At 38.8% G+C, this 23544-nt stretch overlaps 1 pseudogene; it reads left to right on the forward strand.

Moving 5' to 3' along the window:
• Nucleotides 1-13563, forward strand: part of LOC143655259 (cleavage and polyadenylation specificity factor subunit 6-like) — a 58039-nt pseudogene extending 44476 nt beyond the window's left edge.
• The last annotated feature ends 9981 nt before the right edge of the window (nt 13564-23544 follow it).

The following is a 23544-nucleotide window of genomic DNA, read 5'->3' on the forward strand; positions in this document are numbered from 1 at the left end:
AGGCAATATACAGGCAGGACAAGAAACAAGAAAACAAGAACTGAAAACTTCTGCCCTGTTAAACAAAACCTAAGCTAGTGGTCCAGAAAAAGCTGAACTGAATGTCAAAGAAGAGATAGACAACAGAGTCATCTAGCAAGAAAACCCTAGGTAAAAGAAGTGAAAACAATCTCCAGAATAAACTAATTAAGGTAATTAAATGCCTAGATGCCAGCAAAAAATAATGAATCACACTCGGAAAACTGAAGATATGACCCAGTCAAAGGAACAAGCCAACAATTCAAATGAGATACAGGAATTGAAACAATTAATTCAGAGTGTTAGAACAGACCAGGAAAACCTCATCAAAAATCAAATCAATGAATTGAGGGAGGATATAAAGAGGGCAAGGAATGAACAAAAAGAAGAAATTGAAAGTCTGAAAAAACAAACCACAGAACTTATGGGAATGAAAGGCAGGGTAGAAGAGATGAAAAAAACAATGGAAGCCTACAATGTCAGATTTCAAGAGGTGGAAGATAGGATTAGTGAACTGGAGGATAGGACATCTGAAATCCGACAAGAAAAAGAACATATAGGGAAAAGAATGGAAAAATATGAGCAGGGACTCAGGGAATTGAATGACAGCATGAAGCATATGAATATACGTGTTGTGGGTGTCCCGGAAGGAGAAGAGAAGGGAAAAGGAAGAGAAAAACTAATGGAGGAAATTATCACTGAAAATTTCCCAACTCTTATGAAAGGCTTACAATTACAGATCCAAGAAGTGCAGCAAACCCCAAACAGAATAGATCCAAATAGATGTACTCCAAGACACTTACTAATCATAATGTCAGATGTCAAAGAGAAAGAGAGAATTTTGAAAGCAGCAAGAGAAAAGCAATCCATCACATACAAGGGAAGCCCAATAAGACTATGTGTAGATTTCGCAGCAGAAGCCATAGATGGAAGAAGACAGTGGGATAATATACTTAAATTACTAAAAGAGAAAAATTGCCAACCAAGAATTCTATATCCAGTAAAATTGTCCTTCAAAAATTAGTGAGAAAATAAAACATTTTCAGACAAGAAATCACTGAGAGAATTTGTGACCAAGAGACCAGCTCTGCAAGAAATACTAAAGGGAGTACTAGAGACAGAAGACAGAGGTGTGGAGAAGAGTGTAGAAAGGAAGACTATGAGTAAAGGTAAAAAGAAGGAAAATTAGATATGACAGATAAAATCCAAAAGGCAAAATGGTAGAAGAAAGTACTACCCGTGCAGTAATAACACTAAATGTTAATGATTAAACTCCTCAAACAAAAGACATAGACTGGCAGAATGGATTAAAAAACAGGACTCATCTATATGTTGTCTACAGGAAACACATCTTAGACCCAAGGATATACATAGGTTGAAAGTCAAAGGTTGAGAAAAGATCAGGAACAAGACAAGGATGTCCACTATCACCACTGTTATTCAACATTGTGTTGGAAGTTCTAGTCAGAGCAATTAGACAAGAAAAAGAAATACAAGGCATCAAAATTGGAAAGGAAGAAGTAAAACTCTCACTGCTTGCACATGATATACTACATGTTGAAAACCCTGAAAAATCCACAGCAAAACTACTAGACCTAATAAATGAGTACAGAAAAGTGGCAGGTTACAAGGCCAACACTCAAAAATCTGTAGTGTGTCTATACACTAGTAATGAACAATGTGAGGGGGAAATCAAGAAAAAAAATTCCATTTACAATTGCAACCAAAAGAATGAAATATTTAGGAAGAAATTGAACTAAAGAGACAAAAGACCTATACAAAAAAGAACTACACGGAGCAGCCAACCCACCCGCCCTCCTCTCCCCTCTTTCTTTGTCCGCCGGCCCGCCGCGCGGTGCCCACGCCCCGCAGCAGCCGACCCGCCCGCCCTCCCCTCTTCCCCCTCCTGCTCCGGCGGCTCTCCAACCACCACCATGCCCTCTTCTGCCTTCACCGGCTCCTCCGCCACGCTCACCTTTCCTCCTCCAGAACAGCTACTGGGGGAGTAGAGACAATACAGAGCATCTCCCGGAGCCACGACGGAGATCAAAGGGACAGCGTACCCCATCCTGGAACGGCTGACTGTCTGGGAGAACCAGCTCCGGTGAGATCACCGAGGGGCGCGGGTTTTCCTGGGCGAGACGGCAAGCGGCCGGAGTCCCTCCCTTCCTCCTTCCCAGGCCAGCTGGCAGAATTGGGCAGGCGGTCCCCTTGGGCCGCAGCGGCTGGCGCCCCCACCACGAGAGGGCCCCTGCACCAACTGAGAGAGTTGGGTTGAAAATCCCCAGACTGCAGAGAACGGTGACCAGGGGGTCCCTTCCAAACACGTGACTCCCCAGTCTGGCTGGGAACAGTGCACTCTCCCGGGCTGCACAGCTGGCGCCCTTCCACCACGCTTGGCGCCCCGGGCTGACTAGGAAATTCGGTCGGGCGCTCTCCCGTGTTGCGGCGGCCGGTAACGCTCCCCGTGTTCGGACCCCCGGGTCAGCTGGCACTCTTCCAAGACGCTTTGGCTGCCAAACCTCCCCTATGGTGAGAGTTTTCCAGAGTTAAAGGACCCACAGCAACTTTTACCGGTGGAGCCTGTAGACAAACGTGTGCCACGAGCGCCACCTACTGGGCAGGATAAGAAAAATAGAACCCAGAGATTTCATAGAAAAAATTTTCAACCTGTGGGGTCCAACACCCAGGGAAATCTGACTAAATGCCCAGACGCCAGCAGAAGATAACGGATCACGCTCAGAAAATTGAAAATATGGCCCAGTCAAAGGAACAAACCAATAGTTCAAATGAGATACAGGAGCTGAAACAACTAATGCTGAATATGCAAACAGAAATGGAAAACCTCTTCAAAAACGAAATCAATAAATTGAGGGAGGACATGAAGAAGACACGGGCTGAACATAAAGAAGAAATAGAAAAACTGAAAAAACAAATCACAGAGCTTATGGAAGTGAAGGATAAAGTAGAAAAGATGGAAAAAACAATGGATACCTACAATGACAGATTTAAAGAGACAGAAGATAGAATTAGTGATTTGGAGGATGGAACATGTGAATTCCAAAAACAAACAGAAACTATCCAGAAAAGAATGGAAAAATTCGAACAGGGTAACAGGGAACTCAAGGACAATATGAACTGCACAAATATACGTGTTGTGGGTGTCCCAGAAGGAGAAGAGAAGGGAAAAGGAGGAGAAAAACTAATGGAAGAAATTATCACTGAAAATTTCCATACTCTTATGAAAGACCTAAAATTACAGATCCAAGAAGTGCAGCACACCCCAAAGAGATTAGACCCAAATAGGCATTCCCCAAGACACTTATTAGTTAGAATGTCAGAGGTCAAAGAGAAAGAGAGGGTCTTGAAAGCAGCAAGAGAAAAACAATCCATCACATACAAGGGAAACCCAATTAGACTATGTGTAGATTTCTCAGCAGAAACCATGGAAGCTAGAAGACAGTGGGATGATATATTTAAGTTACTAAAAGAGAAAAACTGCCAACCAAGACTCCTATATCCAGCAAAATTGTCCTTCAAAAATGAGGGAGAAATTAAAACATTCTCAGACAAAAAGTCACGGAGAGAATTTGTGACCAAGAGACCAGCTCTGCAAGAAATACTAAAGGGAGCACTAGAGTCAGATACGAAAAGACAGAAGAGAGAGACATGGAAAAGAGTGTAGAAAGAAGGAAAGTCAGATATGATATATATAATATAAAAGGCAAAATGGTAGAGGAAAATATTATCCAAACAGTAATAATTCTAAATGTTAATGGACTGAATTCCCCAATCAAAAGACATAGACTGGCACAATGGATTAAAAAACAGGATCCTTCTATATGCTGTCTACAGGAAACACATCTTAGACCCAAAGATAAATATAGGTTGAAAGTGAAAGGTTGGGAAAAGATATTTCATGCAAATAACAACCAGAAAAGAGCAGGAGTGGCTATACTAATATCCAACAAATTAGACTTCAAATGTAAAACAGTTAAAAGAGACAAAGAAGGACACTATATACTAATAAAAGGAACAATTAAACAAGAAGACATAACAATCATAAATATTTATGCACCGAACCAGAATGCCCCAAAATACGTGAGGAATACACTGCAAACACTGAAAAGGGAAATAGACACATATACCATAATAGTTGGAGACTTCAATTCACCACTCTCATCAATGGACAGAACATCTAGACAGAGGATCAATAAAGAAATAGAGAATCTGAATATTACTATAAATGAGCTAGACTTAACAGACATTTATAGGACATTACATCCCACAACAGCAGGATACACCTTTTTTTCAAGTGCTCATGGATCATTCTCAAAGATAGACCATATGCTGGGTCACAAAGCAAGTCTTAACAAATTTAAAAAGATTGAAATCATACACAACACTTTCTCAGATCATAAAGGAATGAAGTTGGAAATCAATAATAGGCAGAGTGTCAGAAAATTCACAAATACATGGAGGCTCAACAACACTCTCTTAAACAACAAGTGGGTCAAAGAAGAAATTGCAAGAGAAATTAGTAAATACCTCGAGGCGAATGAAAACGAAAACACAACATATCAAAACTTATGGGACGCAGCAAAGGCAGTGCTAAGAGGGAAATTTATTGCCCTAAATGCCTTTATCAGAAAAGAAGAAAAGGCAAAAATGCAGGAATTAACTGTCCACTTGGAAGAACTGGAGAAAGAACAGCAAACTAATCCCAAAGCAAGCAAAAGGAAAGAAATAACAAAGATTAGAACAGAAATAAATGAAATTGAAAACATGAAAACAATAGAGAAAATCAATAAGACCAGAAGTTGGTTCTATGAGAAAATCAATAAGATTGATGGGCCCTTAGCAAGATTGACAAAAAGAAGAAGAGAGAGGATGCAAATAAATAAGATCAGAAATGGAAGAGGAGACATAACTACTGACCTCACAGAAATAAAGGAGGTAATAACAGGATACTATGAACAACTTTACACTAATAAATACAACAATTTAGATGAAATGGACGGGTTCCTGGAAAGACATGAACAACCAACTCTGACTCAAGAAGAAATAGATGACCTCAACAAACCAATCACAAGTAAAGAGATTGAATTAGTCATTCAAAAGCTCCCTAAAAAGAAAAGTCCAGGACCAGACGGCTTCACATGTGAATTCTATCAAACATTCCAGAAAGAATTAGTACCAACTCTCCTCAAACTCTTCAAAATAATCGAAGTGGAGGGAAAACTACCTAATTCATTCTATGAAGCCAACATCACCCTCATACCAAAACATCACCCTCATACCAAAACCAGGCAAAGATATTACAAAAAAAGAAAACTACAGACCAATCTCTCTAATGAATATAGATGCAAAAATCCTCAATAAAATTCTAGCAAATCGTATCCAACAACACATTAAAAGAATTATACATCATGACCAAGTAGGATTCATCCCAGGTATGCAAGGATGGTTCAACATAAGAAAATCAATTAATGTAAAACACCACATCAACAAATCAAAGCAGAAAAATCACATGATCATCTCAATTGATGCAGAGAAGGCATTTGACAAGATTCAACATCCTTTCCTGTTGAAAACACTTCAAAAGATAGGAATACAAGGGAACTTCCTTAAAATGATAGAGGGAATATATGAAAAACCCACAGCTAATATCATCCTCAATGGGGAAAAATTGAAAACTTTCCCCCTAAGATCAGGAACAAGACAAGGATGTCCACTATCACCACTATTATTCAACATTGTGTTAGAAGTTCTAGCCAAAGCAATTAGACAAGAAAAAGAAATACAAGGCATCAAAATTGGAAAGGAAGATGTAAAACTATCACTGTTTGCAGACGATATGATACTATACATCGAAAACCCGGAAAAATCCACAACAAAACTACTAGAGCTAATAAATGAGAACAGCAAAGTAGCAGGCTATAAGATCAACATTCAAAAATCTGTAGCTTTTCTATACACTAGTAATGAACAAGCTGAGGGGGAAATCAAGAAACGAATCCCATTTACAATCGCAACTAAAAGAATAAAATACCTAGGAATAAATTTAACCAAAGAGACAAAAAACCTATATAAAGAAAACTGCAAAAAACTGCTAAAAGAAATCACAGAAGACCTAAATAGATGGAAGGGCATACCGTGTTCATGGATTGGAAGACTAAATATAATTAAGATGTCAATCCTACCTAAACTGATCTACAGATTCAATGCAATACCAATCAAAATCCCAACAACTTATTTTTCAGAATTAGAAAAACCAATAAGCAAATTTATCTGGAAGGGCAGGGTGCCCCGAATTGCTAAAAACATCTTGAGGAAAAAAAACGAAGCTGGAGGTCTCGCGATGCCGGACTTTAAGGCATATTATGAAGCCACAGTGGTCAAAACAGCATGGTATTGGCATAAAGATAGATATATTGACCAATGGAATCGAATAGAGTGCTCAAATATAGACCCTCTCATCTATGGACATTTGATCTTTGATAAGGCAGTCAAGCCAACTCACCTGGGACAGAACAGTCTCTTCAATAAATGGTGCCTAGAGAACTGGATATCCATATGTAAAAGAATGAAAGAAGACCCGCATCTCACACTTATACAAAAGTTAACTCAAAATGGATCAAAGATCTAAACATTAGGTCTAAGACCATAAAACAGTTAGAGGAAAATGTAGGGAGATATCTTATGAATCTTACAACTGGAGGCGGTTTTATGGACCTTAAACCTAAAGCAAGAGCACTGAAGAAGGAAATAAATAAATGGGAACTCCTCAAAATTAAACACTTTTGTGCATCAAAGAACTTCATCAAGAAAGTAGAAAGACAGCCTACACAATGGGAGATAATATTTGGAAATGACATATCAGATAAAGGTCTAGTATCCAGAATATATAAAGAGATTGTTCAACTCAACAACAAAAAGACAGCCAACCCAATTACAAAATGGGAAAAAGACTTGAACAGACACCTACCAGAAGAGGAAATACGGATGGCCAAGAGGCACATGAAGAGATGCTCAATGTCCCTGGCCATTAGAGAAATGCAAATCAAAACCACAATGAGATATCATCTCACACCCACCAGAATGGCCATTACCAACAAAACAGAAAATGACAAGTGCTGGAGAGGATGCGGAGAAAGAGGCACACTTATCCACTGTTGGTGGGAATGTCAAAGGGTGCAACCACTGTGGAAGACAGTTTGGCGGTTCCTCAAAAAGCTGAATATAGAATTGCCATACGACCCAGCAATACCATTGCTAGGTATCTACTCAAAGGACTTAAGGGCAAAGACACAAACGGACATTTGCACACCAATGTTTATAGCAGCGTTATTTACAATTGCAAAGAGATGGAAACAGCCAAAATGTCCATCAACAGAAGAATGGCTAAATAAACTGTGGTATATACATACGATGGAATATTATGCAGCTTTAAGACAGGATAAACTTATGAAGCATGTAATAACATGGATGGACCTAGAGAATATTATGCTGAGTGAGTCCAGCCAAAAACTAAAGGACAAATACTGTATGGTCCCACTGATGTGAACGGACATTCGAGAATAAACTTGAAATATGTCATTGGTAACAGAGTTCAGCAGGAGTTAGAAACAGGGTAAGATAATGGGTAATTGGAGCTGAAGGGATACAGACTGTGCAACAGGACTAGATACAAAAACTCAAAAATGGACAGCACAATAATACCTAATTGTAAAGTAATCATGTTAAAACACTGAATGAAGCTGCATCTGAGCTATAGGGTTTTTTTTTACTATTATTACTACTTTTATTTCTTTTCTCTATATTAACATTTTATATCTTTTTCTGTTGTGTTGCTAGTTCCTCTAAACCGATGCAAATGTACTAAGAAATGATGATCATGCATCTATGTGATGATGTTAAGAATTACTGAGTGCATATGTAGAACGGTATGATTTCTAAATGTTGTGTTAATTTCTTTCTTTTTTTTTCTTTCTTTCCGTTAATAAAAAAATAAAAAAATAAAAATAAAAATAAAAAAAAAAAAAGAACTACACGAAATTGTTAAAGAAATCACAGAAGACCTAAATAGATGGAAGGACATACCATGTTTATGGATTGGAAGACTAAATATAGTTAAGATGTCAATTCTACCTAAATTGATTTACAGAGTCAATGCAGTACCAATTAAGATCCAAAAAGCTTACTTTTCTGAAATAGAAAAACCAATAACCAAATTTATCTGGAAGGGCAGGGTGCCCTGAATAGCTAAAAGTATCCTGAGGAAAAAAAAAATGAAGTCAGAGGTCTCATGCTACCTGACTTGAAGGCATATTATGAAGCTACAGTGGTCAAAACAGCATGGTACTGGCATAAAGATAGATATACTGACCAATGGAATAGAATAGAGTGTTCAAATATAGACCCTCTCATCTATGGACAATTGATCTATGATAAGGCATTCAAGCCAACTCACCTGGGACAGAACAGTCTTTTCAATAAATGGTGCCTAGAGAACTGGATATCCATATGCAAAAGAATGAAAGAGGATACATATCTCACACGCGATACAAAAATTAACTCAAAATGGATCAAAGACCTAGACATTAGATTTAAGACCATAAAACTGTTAGAAGAAAATGTAGGGAAATATCTTACAAATCTTATAATACGAGGCAGTTTAGACCTCACACCCAAAGCACGAGCATTGAAGAAAGAAATAAATAAATGGGAACTCCTCAAGTTAAACACTTTTGTGCATCAAGAACTTCATCAAGAAAGTAAAAAGACAGCCTACAGAATGGGAGACGATATTTGGAAATGATATATCAGATAAAGGTCTAGTATCCAGAATACATAAAGAGATTGTTCAATTTAACAACAAAAAGACAGACAACCCAATTACAAAATGGGCAAAAGACTTGAACAGACACTTCTCGGAAGAGGAAATACAAATGGTCAAAAGGCACATGAAAAGATGCTCAACTTCCCTAGCTATTAGGGAAATGAAAATCAAAACCACAATGAGACGTCACCTCACACCCACCAGAATGGCCATTATCAATAAAACAGAAAATGACAAGTGCTGTAGAGGATGTGGAGAAAGAGGCACACTTATCCACTGTTGGTGGGAATGTCAAATGGTACAACTCCTGTAGAAGGCAGTTTGGCGGTTCCTCAGGAATCTAAATATAGAATTGCCATATGACCTGGCAATACTATCGTTAGGTATCTACTCAGAGGACATGAGGTCAAGGACACAAATGGATATTTGCACACCAATGTTTATAATGGCATTATTTACAATTGTGAAGAAATGAAAACAGCCAAAATGTCCATCAACAGAGTGGCTAAACAAACTGTGGTATATATGTACAACAGAATATTATGCAGCTATAATACGGAATAAACTTATGAAGTATGTAACAACATGGATGGACCTTAAGAACATTATGCTGAGTGAGATTAGTCAGGAACAAAAGAACAAATACTATATGGTCTCACTGATATGAACTGACATTAGTGAATGAACTTGGAGAAATTCATTGGTAACAGAGACCATCAGGAGATAGAAATAGGGTAAGATATTGGGTAATTGAAGCTGAAGGGATACAGATTGTGCAATAGGACTGATTATAAAAACTCTGAAATGGGTAGCACAATACTACCTAACTGTAATACAATTATGTTAAAACACTGAATGAAGCTGAATGTGAGAATGATAGAGGGAGGAGGGCTGGGGGCACAAATGAGATCAGAAAGAAAGAAAGATGAGAAGTACTGAGATGGTACAATCTATGAATGCCTAAAGTTTATAATGATAGTGACTAAATGTACAAATTTAAAAAATGTTTTTGCATGAGGAAGAACAAAGAAATGTCATTACTACAGGGTGTTGAAAATAGATGGTAATTAATATTTTAAAATTCTAACTTATGTGTGAGACAAAAGCAAAAAATGTTTATGTGGTACAAAATTTATATTTTGACTAGTACATTTCCTAATATAACCTATGTAGACAGCTTAAATGAACACCATAAGTACATGGAACCTTGAGTAGGGCATGAGATTTTGTTGGTTGGTCCAGAGTGACATCCTGATAAATCCCGGAGTGATTTGAACAGTGAATAAAAATATACTTGCAAAGTCCACTTTGGGGAACAGTAAGAAAGGGGGAAAATTCAACTTCTCCAAGTTGAATATTCTCACAATCAGTGGGGACAACCAAAGCAATAGGCTGAGCCCCCAGTCTTGTGGTTTGTTCACATGAAGCTTAATCCCACAAAGGTCAAGCCTACTTAAAATTAGGCCTAAGAGCCACCCCCAACAGAACCTCTTTTGTTGTCAGATGTGGCCTCTCTCTGCAGCCAACACAACAAGCAAACTCACTGCCCTCCCCCTGTCTATGTGTATTACATGATTCCCAGGGGTGTGGACCTTCCTGGCAACATGGGACAGAAATCTTAGAATGAGCTGAGATTCAGCATCAAGGGATTGAGAAAACCTTCTCGACCAGAAGGGGGAAGAGTGAAATGAGTCAAAATAAAGTGTCAATGGCTGAGAGACTCCAAACAGAGTAGAGAGATTATCCTGGAGGTTATTCTTATGCATTAAATAGATATCACTTTGTTAATCAAGATGTAATGGAGAGGCTGGAGGGAACTGCCTGAAAATGTAGAACTGTGTTCCTGTAGCCATGTTTCTTGAAGATGATTGTATAATGATGTAGCTTTCACAATGTGACTGTGTGATTGTGAAACCCTGTGTCTGATGCTCCTTTTATCTACCTTATCAACGGATGAGTAAAACATATGGAATAAAAATAAATTATAGGGGAAAAAACAACAGATTATTTTTATAAAGGAAAAAAATTAAAATAAAATGAACAAGAGGTGCAAGGATAATTCAGTGGTAGAATCCTCACCTGCCATATGAGGTGGTTAAATTGCCAGCCCATGTACTTTCCAAGCAAACAAGCAAACAAACAAAAATTCAACTAACGGTGCTGCAATAAGGGGATACTCACATGGAAAAAGAATGAAATGTGACCCCCAGCATACAAAAAAAAAAGAGCAGAGAGAACCAAGTGCTACAGAAAAGGCAAAGAGATGTATCTGTGTACTGTCAGTAGGGAAATGAAAGGTGTAGCCCCTTGGAGGGCAGTGTGGTGGTTCCACAGGAGGCTAGGTGTGGGTTTGCCACATGATCCTGAAATCCCGTTGCTCATTATACAGCTGGAGGAACTGAGTGTGGGGACAGGAATGGACATTTGCACACTGGTGTTTATGGCTACAATGTTCAGTGATTCCCAGTGGATGGAGGTGGCCTAAGGGTACGACTGAGAAATGGAAGGGGAAACTATGGTGTATACATACAATGGACTATTGAGTGGCTGCAAGAGGGAATGAAGTTGTGAGGCAAGCAACTAGGTGAATGAATCTTAAGGACTGTGTGCTGAATGAAATGTCGGAGACAAAAAGACAAATATTATCATCCCTCACTCATATGGACTAACTGTAATATAAAAACCTGGTAAGCTGATGCTGAGAACATGGGTTGTCAGGTTGGGGGCTATTATACGGTCCTATATTGTATGCTCTTACAGCAGTCACATATATTCAGGAGTTGTAAGTGTTATTTCTAAATTCTGAGATAATGAGCTGTTCATATACGTATATAAATTAAGTATGTAGTTTTACAGTAACATAACATGCTTAATATTGAGTTATTCGTTCAATAATTTAAGAATGATATACTCAAGCCTACCACTAGATCCGCTGCTGCTGCCGTGGTGGGCTGATTAGCAGGAGGTGGCAGGGGCAGCAGAGCCCGAAGGAAGTTGGTGGATGGTATGGACCACATAGACATTTATGCGGATGTGGGCGAAGAGTTTAACCAGGAAGCTGAATATGGTGGGCATGAGCAGATGGATTTGTATGATGACGTCATCTCTCCATCTGCAAATAATGGAGATGCCCCTGAAGACCGGGATTATATGAATACTCCCCCAACAACTGTTGGCAATTATGTGGGTAAAGGAGCAGCACCAAATGTTGTCTATACATATATTAGAAAGGGAATTGCATTATATATTGGAAATCTAACATGGTAGACAACAGATGAAGACATAGCTGAAGCACTTCATTCTTTGGGAGTAAATGATATTTTAGAAACAAAATTTTTTGAAAATTTGGCAAATGGCCAGTCCAAGGGGTTGGATTGTTGATGTTGGATCTGAAGTATCTTTAAAAAAGTTAATGGATCTGTTACCTAAAAGAGAACTGCCTGGTCAGAATCCTTCTCTAACTCCATGCAATAAACAGTTCCTGAGTCAATTTGAAACGCAATCAGGGAAAACTATGCCGTCAGGACGAATGTCTGGGGAAGGTAAAGCTGGTCATCCAGGAGGCAGTTCACATGCAGCATTTCCACAAGGTGGTAGAGGACAGGGCCATTTTCCAGGGACTGTTCCCAGTGGGGACAGATTTCCTGGGCCAGCAGGACCAGGAGGGCCACCCCCACCTTTTCCAGGAAATTTGATCAAGCATCTTTGTTAAAGGAACTTGGCCTTTGTTCCTGGAAACTAGGATTCCATGGCATATGGGGCACAGTATAGAGGAAATATCCATTTTTGGCCTAAGAGCTGGACAGACTCCACCAAATCTCTCTTTAGGTCCTCCAGGACCAGCTGGTCCACCAGGTCCTCCACTTCCTGGGCCTCCTAATCGAGGCAATCGCCCTCCACCACCAGTTCTTTTTCCTGGGCAACCTTTTGGGCAGCCTCCATTGGGTCCACTTCCACTTGGTCCTCCACCTCCAGTTCCAGGCTACAGGCCCTCTCCTGGGTCACCACCTCCACAACAGGGACCATCTCCACCTCCAGGCCCCTTTCCACCTTACCTGCCTGGTCCTCTTGGGCCACCCCATACTCTTGCTTCTCCTCCACATCTTCCTGGACCACCTCCAGGTGCCCCACCTCCAGCTCCACATGTGAACCCGGCTTTCTTTCCTCCACCAACTAACAGTGGCATGCCTACATCAGATAGCTGGGGTCTACCACCAGCGGATCCATATGGCCAACCCCCACCATATGATAGGGGTGACTATAGGCCCCCTGGAAGGGAAATGAATACTACCATTGAGTAAAGCTGAGTTTGAAGAAATCATGAATAGAAATAGGGCAATCTCAAACAGTGCCATTTCAAGAACTATGTCTGATATTAGTGCTGGTGATTATGGGAGTCTCTATTGAGACATTGGCAACTGCAATTTCCTTAATTAAACAATCTAAAGTGCCTGCTAATGATCCTTGCAAAGTCCTTATTAGCTCTTTGCAAGATTGCCTTCATGCAATTAAGTCTAAGCTTTATGGCTTGGGATCAAAACGTGAAAAATCAAGAGAGAGGGACCATAGTAGATTACGAGGAAAAAAGTAGGCATCATAAATCCTGTAGTAGAGACTGTCATGATGACTATTATAGAGAAAGAAGCAGAGAATGAGAGAGACACCGAGACTGTGACCGAGAGCACCAGTACGACCACCGCTAGAGAAGCTGAAGGAAGAAGAACACCTTCCAAGACAAACAGTCTTCATGGGGGGAAATGACGCTTGTCCAGCAGATTGCTTCTTGATTGAACTGAACCTGTAAGGATTCACAGATAAAAAAAATGAACAGGAATAGATCTAGATAAAGCAAATCTACATAAACAGCAACCAATAGCTCTACTTTTACTTCTTATGTTGCTTAACTGTTTTATTGAAGGAAACCTCTGTGATTTAAAAAGTTACAGCTTTTGCGGTAGCACAGGTGGTTCAGTGGTAGAATGCTCCCCTTCCATGCAGGAAACCCGGGTTCAATTCCTGGACCGTGCACACACACACACACACAAAAATTATAGCTTTGCAGTTTTATTACTGGTTATATACATTTGGCTATTACAATGTGCAAGCAGTTGGAAAAAAAGTCAAGAAAATGCTTGTTTTTATAGCAGTTTCTTCTTGCTAAAAACGTTCATATGGTAATATCTGTAAACAGCACCACTTTGATTGCAATAGATATAGTGTTGTAATAAACTGTTTAATGGGAAAAAATGATATGCTCAAGATTAATAAATAAACCTAAGACCCAATATCTAAAATTAAATACACCCAGTATCTCTCCTCACCTCTCTTTTCCTAAGACAAGCTAACCATAACACTCCTATACCAGCAACCAGCACGATTCTTAGCATAAAGTAGATGGTCATTAAATATTTGTAAAATTGAATTGAATAAGACCAGGAGTAAATAATCCCCCAGCTTTCTCTTTGCAGTTCTTTCTGAATTTCTGTAGAATAGTAAGCAGTATTGTGTTCCAGCTACTACACTAAGCATTTTACATGTATTGTCTCTTTTAATCTTCATACCAACCTTATGTAGGTGATAGTATTGCTTTGTTCATTTTCTAGATGAGGAAACTGAGGCTTAGAGAGATTGGTCGCTTCTAATCATTTCCTCTCCAAATCCTTTATATCCCATTGTTTATAGAGTCCAGCCTAGAAGCTATCCAATTAACCTTATGAATGTACTGATTATCTGTGTTCTATTTGGAAGACTACAATGTATTTATTTAGCAACCATATTTTAAATGACATTTTCTTCAGGGTATAAAGGAATGTGCAGCAGAGGATCTAAACAGAAAGTGCAGTACTCCATAACTCTATTTTTCTTATCTAAAAGTTTGAAATCAGGAAGTAGCTTATAGTTGTGTGAATATTTAACACCCTGCCTTTTTTGTTTCCCCCAAATGCCGTCAGTGCATCTTAGAATTGGAGAAATACATTAAGTCAAAGATGTAGCCCATGTCTCTTGCTTCCCCATGGTCTATTAGAGAATATGATGACTCTGACAATACATGTGCTTTATAAAGCTGACCTGACATCCTGTTGTCTTCCAGAGACTTGCTGGCTTTCTGCCATACATATACATTTACAAAGTGCATCTGCAGAAGTAAGCATTTTTTATTTTGAGAGCTTAAAGAACTTTAGAGCCTCTATCCTAGAGAATTCTATTCTGTACTGAACAGGATATAATATTGCAATTTCCTACATGTCAAAGAAAAGACTATTTATTTTCTTGGAAAAAGCCATTTTTCTCTTCATATTTACTTAAGGATTGTTGTCATTATCTTCATCATCATCATCACCATCACCATTACCATCATAATGGTGTATATGAATCAGGGAAAAATAAAAATAAAACGAACCACGGTGTTCCTTCTAGAGTTAGAACTGCTGTAGTTTAGAAGCATATTTTAAGATTAATCATCAAGCCCCTTTGTGACTAACTTGGATGGCCTAGAACCAATGAAGAATGAGTTCAACTGCTCTATAAGAAATGAATGAGAATTTGGGGGATTGAGGACAAGCAAAGGAAAGGAAGATGCTAAAGCAGGGCGAGGGGCAGTGGAGCTGAAATACAGCCCATATTCTAATGTCAAGTTGTGAGTTGCTAGGCCTTGGAAGGAGGGGTGCCTTTTTCTAAATGTACACAAAGGGGTCAGTGGAGACCCTAAGAGGGGCACAGCAGAATTCCAAGCAGGATAGCCTGAGTGGATGGGATACAGGATGATTTCCCCCTAGGAGAGAATGGACCGGGATTTTTAAGTTCAGAAATGTTAAAATCCAATTTTAAATGGCTGGCCATTCTGTCCTAGAATACCATCCCTTCCATGGCTCTATTCCTTCAATAATTTATGCCCATATGCAGTGTTGATGAAGGTGCTTCGAAGGAAAAGAGATTGAAACTGTCTCCAGTGGGGGGATGAGATGGGGAAAGGAGAAGAGGAACACTGAACAGTGGAGTTTGAGAGTTGCTGGAAGCAAGATCTAGAACCAGAGGACTCCAACAGGAAGCCCCCCACTATACCCCCCCCCCCACTATCCTCAAAGACACTGGGAACGGGTATTTGAACCAAATGTTATTTGAACATCAAAGTACTTGGGGGCAATATTCTCTGATCACAATGGGATGAAGTTGGATCTCAATAACCACCAAAGAACCAGAACATTCACAAATATATGGAGATTAAATAATACACTCTTAAAACAACCAGTGGGTCAAAGAGGAAATTGCTAGAGAAATCAGTTGCTATCTGGAGATGAATGAAAATGAGATACTACTTATCAGAACTTATGGGATGTGGCAAAGGCTGTGCTGAGAGGGAAATTTATTGCCCCAAATGGCTATATTAAAAAACAAGGAAGAGCAAAAATAGAGGACTTAACAGTAGACCTGGAGGAACTTGAGAAAGAACAGCAAATTAACCCCAAAGCAAAGAGGAGAAGAGAAATAAAGATTAAAGCAGAGATCAATGAATGGGAGAACAAAAGAACAATAGAAAGGATCAATAAAACCAAAAGTTGGTTCTTTGTTGTATAAATGTCATTTTTCACAAAACTAGAAGGAAGAAGGGTCGATTGTGATGATAAAAAGATATTTAAGCCCTCTAGCCTCCTATATTCTGGGGCAGCTAGAGGGAAAAATATGAGAGGATCATATGGTAACCTATGACAGGTTCTGGGATCTGTTCTGTGGCTGCTTGTTGAACAGTGCTTTGAGAGCTATTGCTTTTTAAATTTCTTTACTTTGTATATATGTTATACTATACAACTAAAAAAAAAGTACTTGGGGACATCTATACAACTAATGTTTGTATTGTACACATATAAGTATCAGGAAAAATCCTTTTCAATGAGTGCAAATACAGGAAGCGAGACCTGAGAGGTTAACTAATGGAGAAAAATAGCCTGTTTGTAGTCGGAATGTGGCTCCTGGGATTTCGGCTTTCATCATGATGAGTAGCAGGAACTGGATTTGCTCTCCTCACTTAAAGAACTGATAAAATATTTGAAACAGTAGATGTCAGTCATTGGAAAGCAGGCAGCACAGGTCAGTGATCCCTAATGGTAAACAAAAGAGATTAGCCCTATGACTGCCTCAGTTTACAGCTTGGAGAGAGTTTCTAGGCACCAGCAGAGAGAGGAGCCCAGGTGGATCCCTGAGGTTTCGCTGAATTGAAAAGATGGAGTGGAGAATTTGATAAAACCAAGTTGAGTAGGATTTGCAGAGCAGTGTACCAGGGAGCCCCAAAGACTAGAGAGAGTTCCCCTCAAGCCTTCAGCAGTGACTCCTATCACAGGTGATGGTAGTTTTTACCAATCTTCCTGAGACCCTCCCATACCAAGTTTATACAAGGTGGTTATTCAGTTAAATTCAAGAAAGGGAAAGAAATACATTTAATAATTTAGACTTCAGCGTATGCTGCCAATATGCCTCCAAAATCAGGAGGCATATTGTGGTGGCTTGGAGTCAAATAACCCAAAGAAATAAATTCTCAATCTCAATCCATTCCTGTGGGTGTGAACCCATCATAAACAGTACCTTTTGATGAGGTGAAGTTATTTCAGTTAAGGTGTGGCCCATCTAAATCAGGACGGATCTTAATCCTTTTATTGGAGGCGTTATAGAGAAGGCCACAGAGAGAGAAAAGCCCTGGAAAATGACTCTTTAATCTTAGATCTTAAACAAAAGGACAAGTTACTTCTAGAAAAGCCAAAGCAGTAAGGTGAGACAGCAGGTTTCCCAAACAAAGGGACGTATTTATATATATTATTCACCCTCCTTTAGGCAAACATGCAGATATCTTTTCAATAAAAATTGCAGTGACATTTTGGAATACATTTCTTAAAAACTCTAAGCATAAATTCCTAAGAAAAAAGTTCCCCAGTGTCATAGTTTGCTAGCTGCCAGAATGCAACACACCAGAAATGGATTGGCTTTCAATAAAAAGGGATTTATTTAGTTAACGTGTAGTTCTTCAGAGGAAAAGCAGCTAAGTTTCAACTGAGGTTCTTTCTTATGTGGGAAGGCACATGGCGATCTCTGCTGGCCTTCTCTCCAGGCCTCTGGGTTCCAACAACTTTCCCCAGGGTGATTCCTTTCTGCATCTCCAAAGGCCTTGGCTGAGCTATGAGTGCTGAGATGAGGTATGCTGAGCTGCTTGGGCTGTGCTACATTGAGTTCTGTCATTTAAGCACCAGCCAGTCAAATCAAACATCATTAATTGCAGCAGGCACCCCTCCTAGCCAACTTCAGATGTATTCGGCAACAGATGAGGTTCACACAGCATTGGCTCATGTCCACAGCAATAGAACTAGGCATCTTCACCTAGCCAAGTTGACACCTGAACCTAACTACCCCATTCCCACCCCTGTCAACTTGGCAACTACACGCATCACCTTAAACATATTAAAGTGCAAAAATCTCTCTTCTGGCTGTGGACCTATGAATCTGAAAACAAGTTATCTGGTGCCAATACACAAAGGAGAAACAGGTTTTCATTTCCATAGGGGGAAATTGGAAGGAACACAAGAGTCATAAAACCTAAACAGTTCCGAAAACCTGCAGGGCAAACACCATTGGATTTCAAAGTCTGAAAGTCACTTATCCGTCAACTTTAGAAAGTAGCAGACTCACCCTTTCCAAGGGCCTATGCAGTGGGCCGCCTCTTTCTGAATCAACTTCAGGGGACATTGAGGAGACCACCTGTTTCTCGGCTCCACCCTCTCCAGGCATCGGGCCCACACCTAGGCTCTCTGCCATTTCCGGCACACGCTCAACCCTTTCATGTGGTGGCAGCCAGGCTCTCCCCAGTTCCCAAGGAGCGTGCTGTACCTTTTCCAAAGCCTGAGGCAGCACAACTCTTCCAAGGCCTGGGCTGAGCTGGGAGTGCTGAGATGAGGTATGCTGAGCTGCTTGGGCTGTGCTACATTGAGCTCTCATTTAAGCACCAGCCAATTAAATCAAACATCATTCATTGCAGCAGGCATGCCTCCTAGCCCACTGCAGATGTAATCAGCAGCAGATGACGTTAACATGCCATTGCCTCATGTCCACAGCAATAGAACTAGGCACCTTCACCTAGCAAAGTTGACACCTGAACCTAACTACCACACCTGGTCACCTCATTCTTTTTTTTTTACTTGAAATAGAATTCCCATACCATAAAATCACCCTTTTAAATTATACAATTCAGTAGTTTTTAGTTTATCTATTTTTACTATCTAATTCCACAATGTTTTCTTCACCCCCAAAAGAAACCCCCTACCCATTAGCAATCACTCCCTATTCCCCTACTCCCCAGCCCCTGGCAATTATTAATTTACTTTCTGGTTCTAGGGATTTTCTTATTCTGGACATTTAGTATAAATAGAATCAAATAATATGTGGTTTTTTATGTCTGGCATATTTCACTTAGCATAATGTTTTCAAGGTTTATCCAGCTTGTTAATCAGTACTTCATTTCTTTCTGTTGCCAAATAACATTCCATTGTATGATATGCCATATTTTTTTCTGGATATGCCATATTTTATTAATTCATTTGTCAATTGATGGATTTTGGATTGTTTCCACTTTTGTCTGTTGTGAATAATGCTGCTACAAACATTCATTTGCAAGTTTTTGTGTATCCATGTGTTTTCATTTCTCTTGGGTATATACATAGGAGTGGAACTGCTGGGTAGTAAGGTGACTCTATGCTTAACTTTTTGTGGAACTGTCCAACTATTTCCAAAGCAGTTGCACCATTGTACATTCCCACCAGCAGCATCTGAGGGTTCCAGTTTTTCAATATCCTCTTCAACACTTGTTATTATCTTTCGGGTTGAAGCCACTCAGTGGATGTGAAATGGTATTTCATTGTAGTTTGATGTGTGTTTTCCTGATGACTTATGTTATTGAATATCTTTGCATGTACTTATTTGCCTTTTGTGTATCTTTCTGAAGAAACGTCCATTCGGCTGCTTTTATGCCCACTTTTAAAACTGGGTTCAAAACCAAGGTGTGGGCGGTGCCATGCTCCCTCTGAAGCCTCCAGAAAAGGATACTCCCTTGCCTCTTCCAGCTTCTGGTAACCCTAGGTGCTCCTTGGGTTGTGGTAGCATAACTCTAACCTATGCTGTTCTAGTTTGCTAACTGCCAGAATGCAATATACCAGAAACGGAATGACTTTTAAAAAGGGAATTTAATAAGTTGCTAGTTTACAGTTCTACGGCTGAGAAAATGTCCCAATTAAAACAAGTCTATAGAAATGTCCAATTAAGGCATCCAGGAAAGATGCCTTGGTTCAAGAAGGCCGACGACATTCAATGTTTCTCTCTCAGCTGGAAGGGCACATGGCAAACATGGCGGTGTCCACTGGCTTTCTCATGGCTCTACCAAAAAGGAACTCTCTCCAAAATGTTCCCTCTTTTAAAGGATTCCAGCAAGCAACTCCACCTTCAAAAAGTGGGTGGAAACAGATCTCCATGGAAATCATCTAATCAAAAGTTACCACCCACAATTGAGTGGGTCACATCTTCATGGAAACAATCAAAATGCTCCCACTTAGCAACACTGAATGAGGATCAAAGGGGGTCCACTTTTTCTGGGGTCCACCACAGATTCAGACCAGCACATATGCCTTCCATATTCTCATGGCTATCTTCTCTTGGTGCTTGTGTCTCTATGTCCAAATTTCCCTTTTATAAGGACAACAGTCACACTTGATTTAGAGCCTGCCCTAATCCAGTATGACCTTATCTTAACCAATTATACTGAAAACTGTGGGGTAGCTGATGGCTGGTTAGCTGATGGCTAGGGGTAAGTGGCTGTACTGAGTCACGGGTTGAGCCTCTGGAAGGCGGACCAAGCAATAAAAACACTGTATTCTAAATAAGGTTACATTCTGAGGTTCCAGGTGAACATGAATTTTGGGGGGACACTATTCAACCCAGCACGAGTTGTAAGTGTTCTTTATGTATTCTAGATATGAATCACTTATCAGATACATGATATGCAAAAACTTTCTCCTGTTCTGATGATGTCCTTTGATGCACAGATCTTGCAATTCTTTTATTAAATATTTTCATTATTATATAAAATCATTAATGCTTTCTATTGAGCCATTGCTGCAATGAATCCTACTGACCCAGCTACCTGCTGGCCCAACAGGCCTTAGAAAGTGTCCAGTTCCTCTCCCTCTGTTCTAAGCTTAGCCAAATTTTAAGTTTCCAGACAAACACTCCTCTCCCCAGGTACTAGCCACCTCCAACCCACCTAAGAGCTGGGTAAAAATTGGTTTCCTATCTGACTATTCCCCTTCGCTTCTTAGAGTCTGGCAGCTCTTCTGTTTCAATCCTTTGGAAGTAAGAGTCTTAGTTCTTCCCTACTCCTTCCCTGCCCCCCAACTATTCATACACTTATATGTTAGGTGACTCCTACCATTTAAAGATGTGTTGATTTTTTATCTTTCTCCTAAAAAAATAAATAAATAAATATCTGGTTGAGCACTTTATAGCAGATGATTTAGGAAACATGTTTACAGAAACTTGCTAATAGTCCTGCCATAGAAATTTGTGTTTTGAAAACTACAGTCCCTCACTTAGTTATGTGTAAAAGTTCTCAATTCAATTATCAAATTGAAATTTTATCCTGAAAAATTCACGTGATATCGAAAAATTGTAAAAACTTTGTTTGTCAGCATAGGGATTGTAACTGTCAAAATTAAGATTATCTGTTAATTGACTGAGAGAATAAAAGGATTTAGCTCTAAAAGTTACGATGATATAATTATGAGAAAACGGGTTTTTCAACTCCTGAATTCCCTCTTCAGCAAATGATGAGGACACACTATGAGTAGAGGAAGTATCCAAAAATGATATGAAGTTGCTAAGCTTTTGTTTTTGTATTACTTTTTTGGAGACATCTTGAGTCATCAAAATTCTTTGCAGAAAAGGACTAACATGCATATGCTGGAATCCAAACTACAGGGAAAAATGGAAGTGAAAAAGCTTCGTACACACATACGCCTGCTAACACACACACAGGAGAAAGAAAAAGGGAAATAACTTAGAGAACTATTGCTGGAAACACATTTTTTATTCTGAAGGTAGAAATTTTTAACTAAAGAAAAATGGATTAGGTCCTACTTAGAATTCAGTAATCTTGTACAATTTTTTGAAATCCTCCCTGCTTATGATTTTTTTTTAAATACAGCTCCAACTTGTGTTGCACAATAGATAGGTTTCTGAAAATCTGACTTAAAATGGAATTTTTGGAAATTAAATATTTTAGATATTTGACAGTTTGCTGTTTCTTTGTTTGCTTTTTAAACAAAAATTATCTCTATCATTATAAGCCTGGAGCAAAATTAAACTATCCTCTACAGTTCTCCTTTTAAGAACTCATGTTAAAAATAGGCAAAAGAAAGTGTATTAGACTTCAGTTTAATAATTTTTTATTTCCTTTATTCTTCCAGATAGAATTAGAGACATTGACATTAATCAATGAATCCGCATTGCCCTGGAGTCTTGTTTCTGCAAAAGTAAGTGTCATTCCTTCCCTTGGTCCCCAGGTACCAAGATCAAGAGCTGGCTCACCAAGGGTGCTGATCCCCAGGGAAGTGGGAGTTGATTGATTCTCTAAGGATAATTTTTATCTCTGGAGTGTTAGGTTTTCTACTCTTGTTTTTACCTTCCACACTGGTACTGTGTTGTTTGCTTGTTTATTAATTTATTTAAATGTAGTGTGGTTTGCTTTTATTTTTGTAACTCCTACGTTATGGGAGAGGATTAAGGAGCAATAATGTTGACAATTTTTTCTGTTATTGCTGATTTGGTTCATTAAGTGAAGTCAGTAATAGTCAATTCAGAAAGTGACTTTAAAAATTGAGCAATATTTATGTAATCTTGGGACTGGCAGGTTTTTTTTTTAGTATTATAACTAAAATAAGAATCCTAAAAGAGAGGATTAATGGATATAACTATTTTAATTGAAAAACTTTATGAGTCAAAAAATCATAAACTAAATTTAAAAAAAATATTTTTATTGAGAACATCCACACATGTTCAGTCCAACCATATCATACAATCAATGGCTCACAATATCATCACATAGCTGTGTATTCTTCACTATGATCATTTTTAGAACATCTGCCTCACCTCAGAAAAAGAAAAAAACCTCATACATTCCATATAAACTAAATTTTAAATGCAAAGTTAATTAAAAACATTTCTTAAAACTTTTTAAAAACTTTATTTTGAAATACTTTCATACTTACAGGACAGTTACATAAAATAATAAAACACCATACAGAGAACTTAACCCCACAAATAAAATTGCTTTATTTTAAATATTAAATAATAGGGGAAATGTCAAAATAAATTTAGTAGATTGAAATGCTAGTGATCAGTGAATGGGAGGGGTAAGGGGTATGGTATGTATGAATTCTTTTTTCTGTTTTCTTTTTATTTTTCTGAATAGATGCAAATGTTCTAAGTAATGATCATGATGATGAATATACAACTACGTGATAAAAAAAAGAATGTTCATATTGTATGTTTATTGGTTTTAATAATAAAATTTAAAAAAATTTTTAAAAGTATAAGTGCAAATGTACACATATATTTATTCTGTAATGTCATCAACACAGAATCATTTTTAAAATAAA

Source organism: Tamandua tetradactyla, chromosome 14 (genome assembly GCF_023851605.1).
Source record: "Tamandua tetradactyla isolate mTamTet1 chromosome 14, mTamTet1.pri, whole genome shotgun sequence".
NCBI classification, from domain to species: Eukaryota; Metazoa; Chordata; class Mammalia; order Pilosa; family Myrmecophagidae; genus Tamandua; species Tamandua tetradactyla.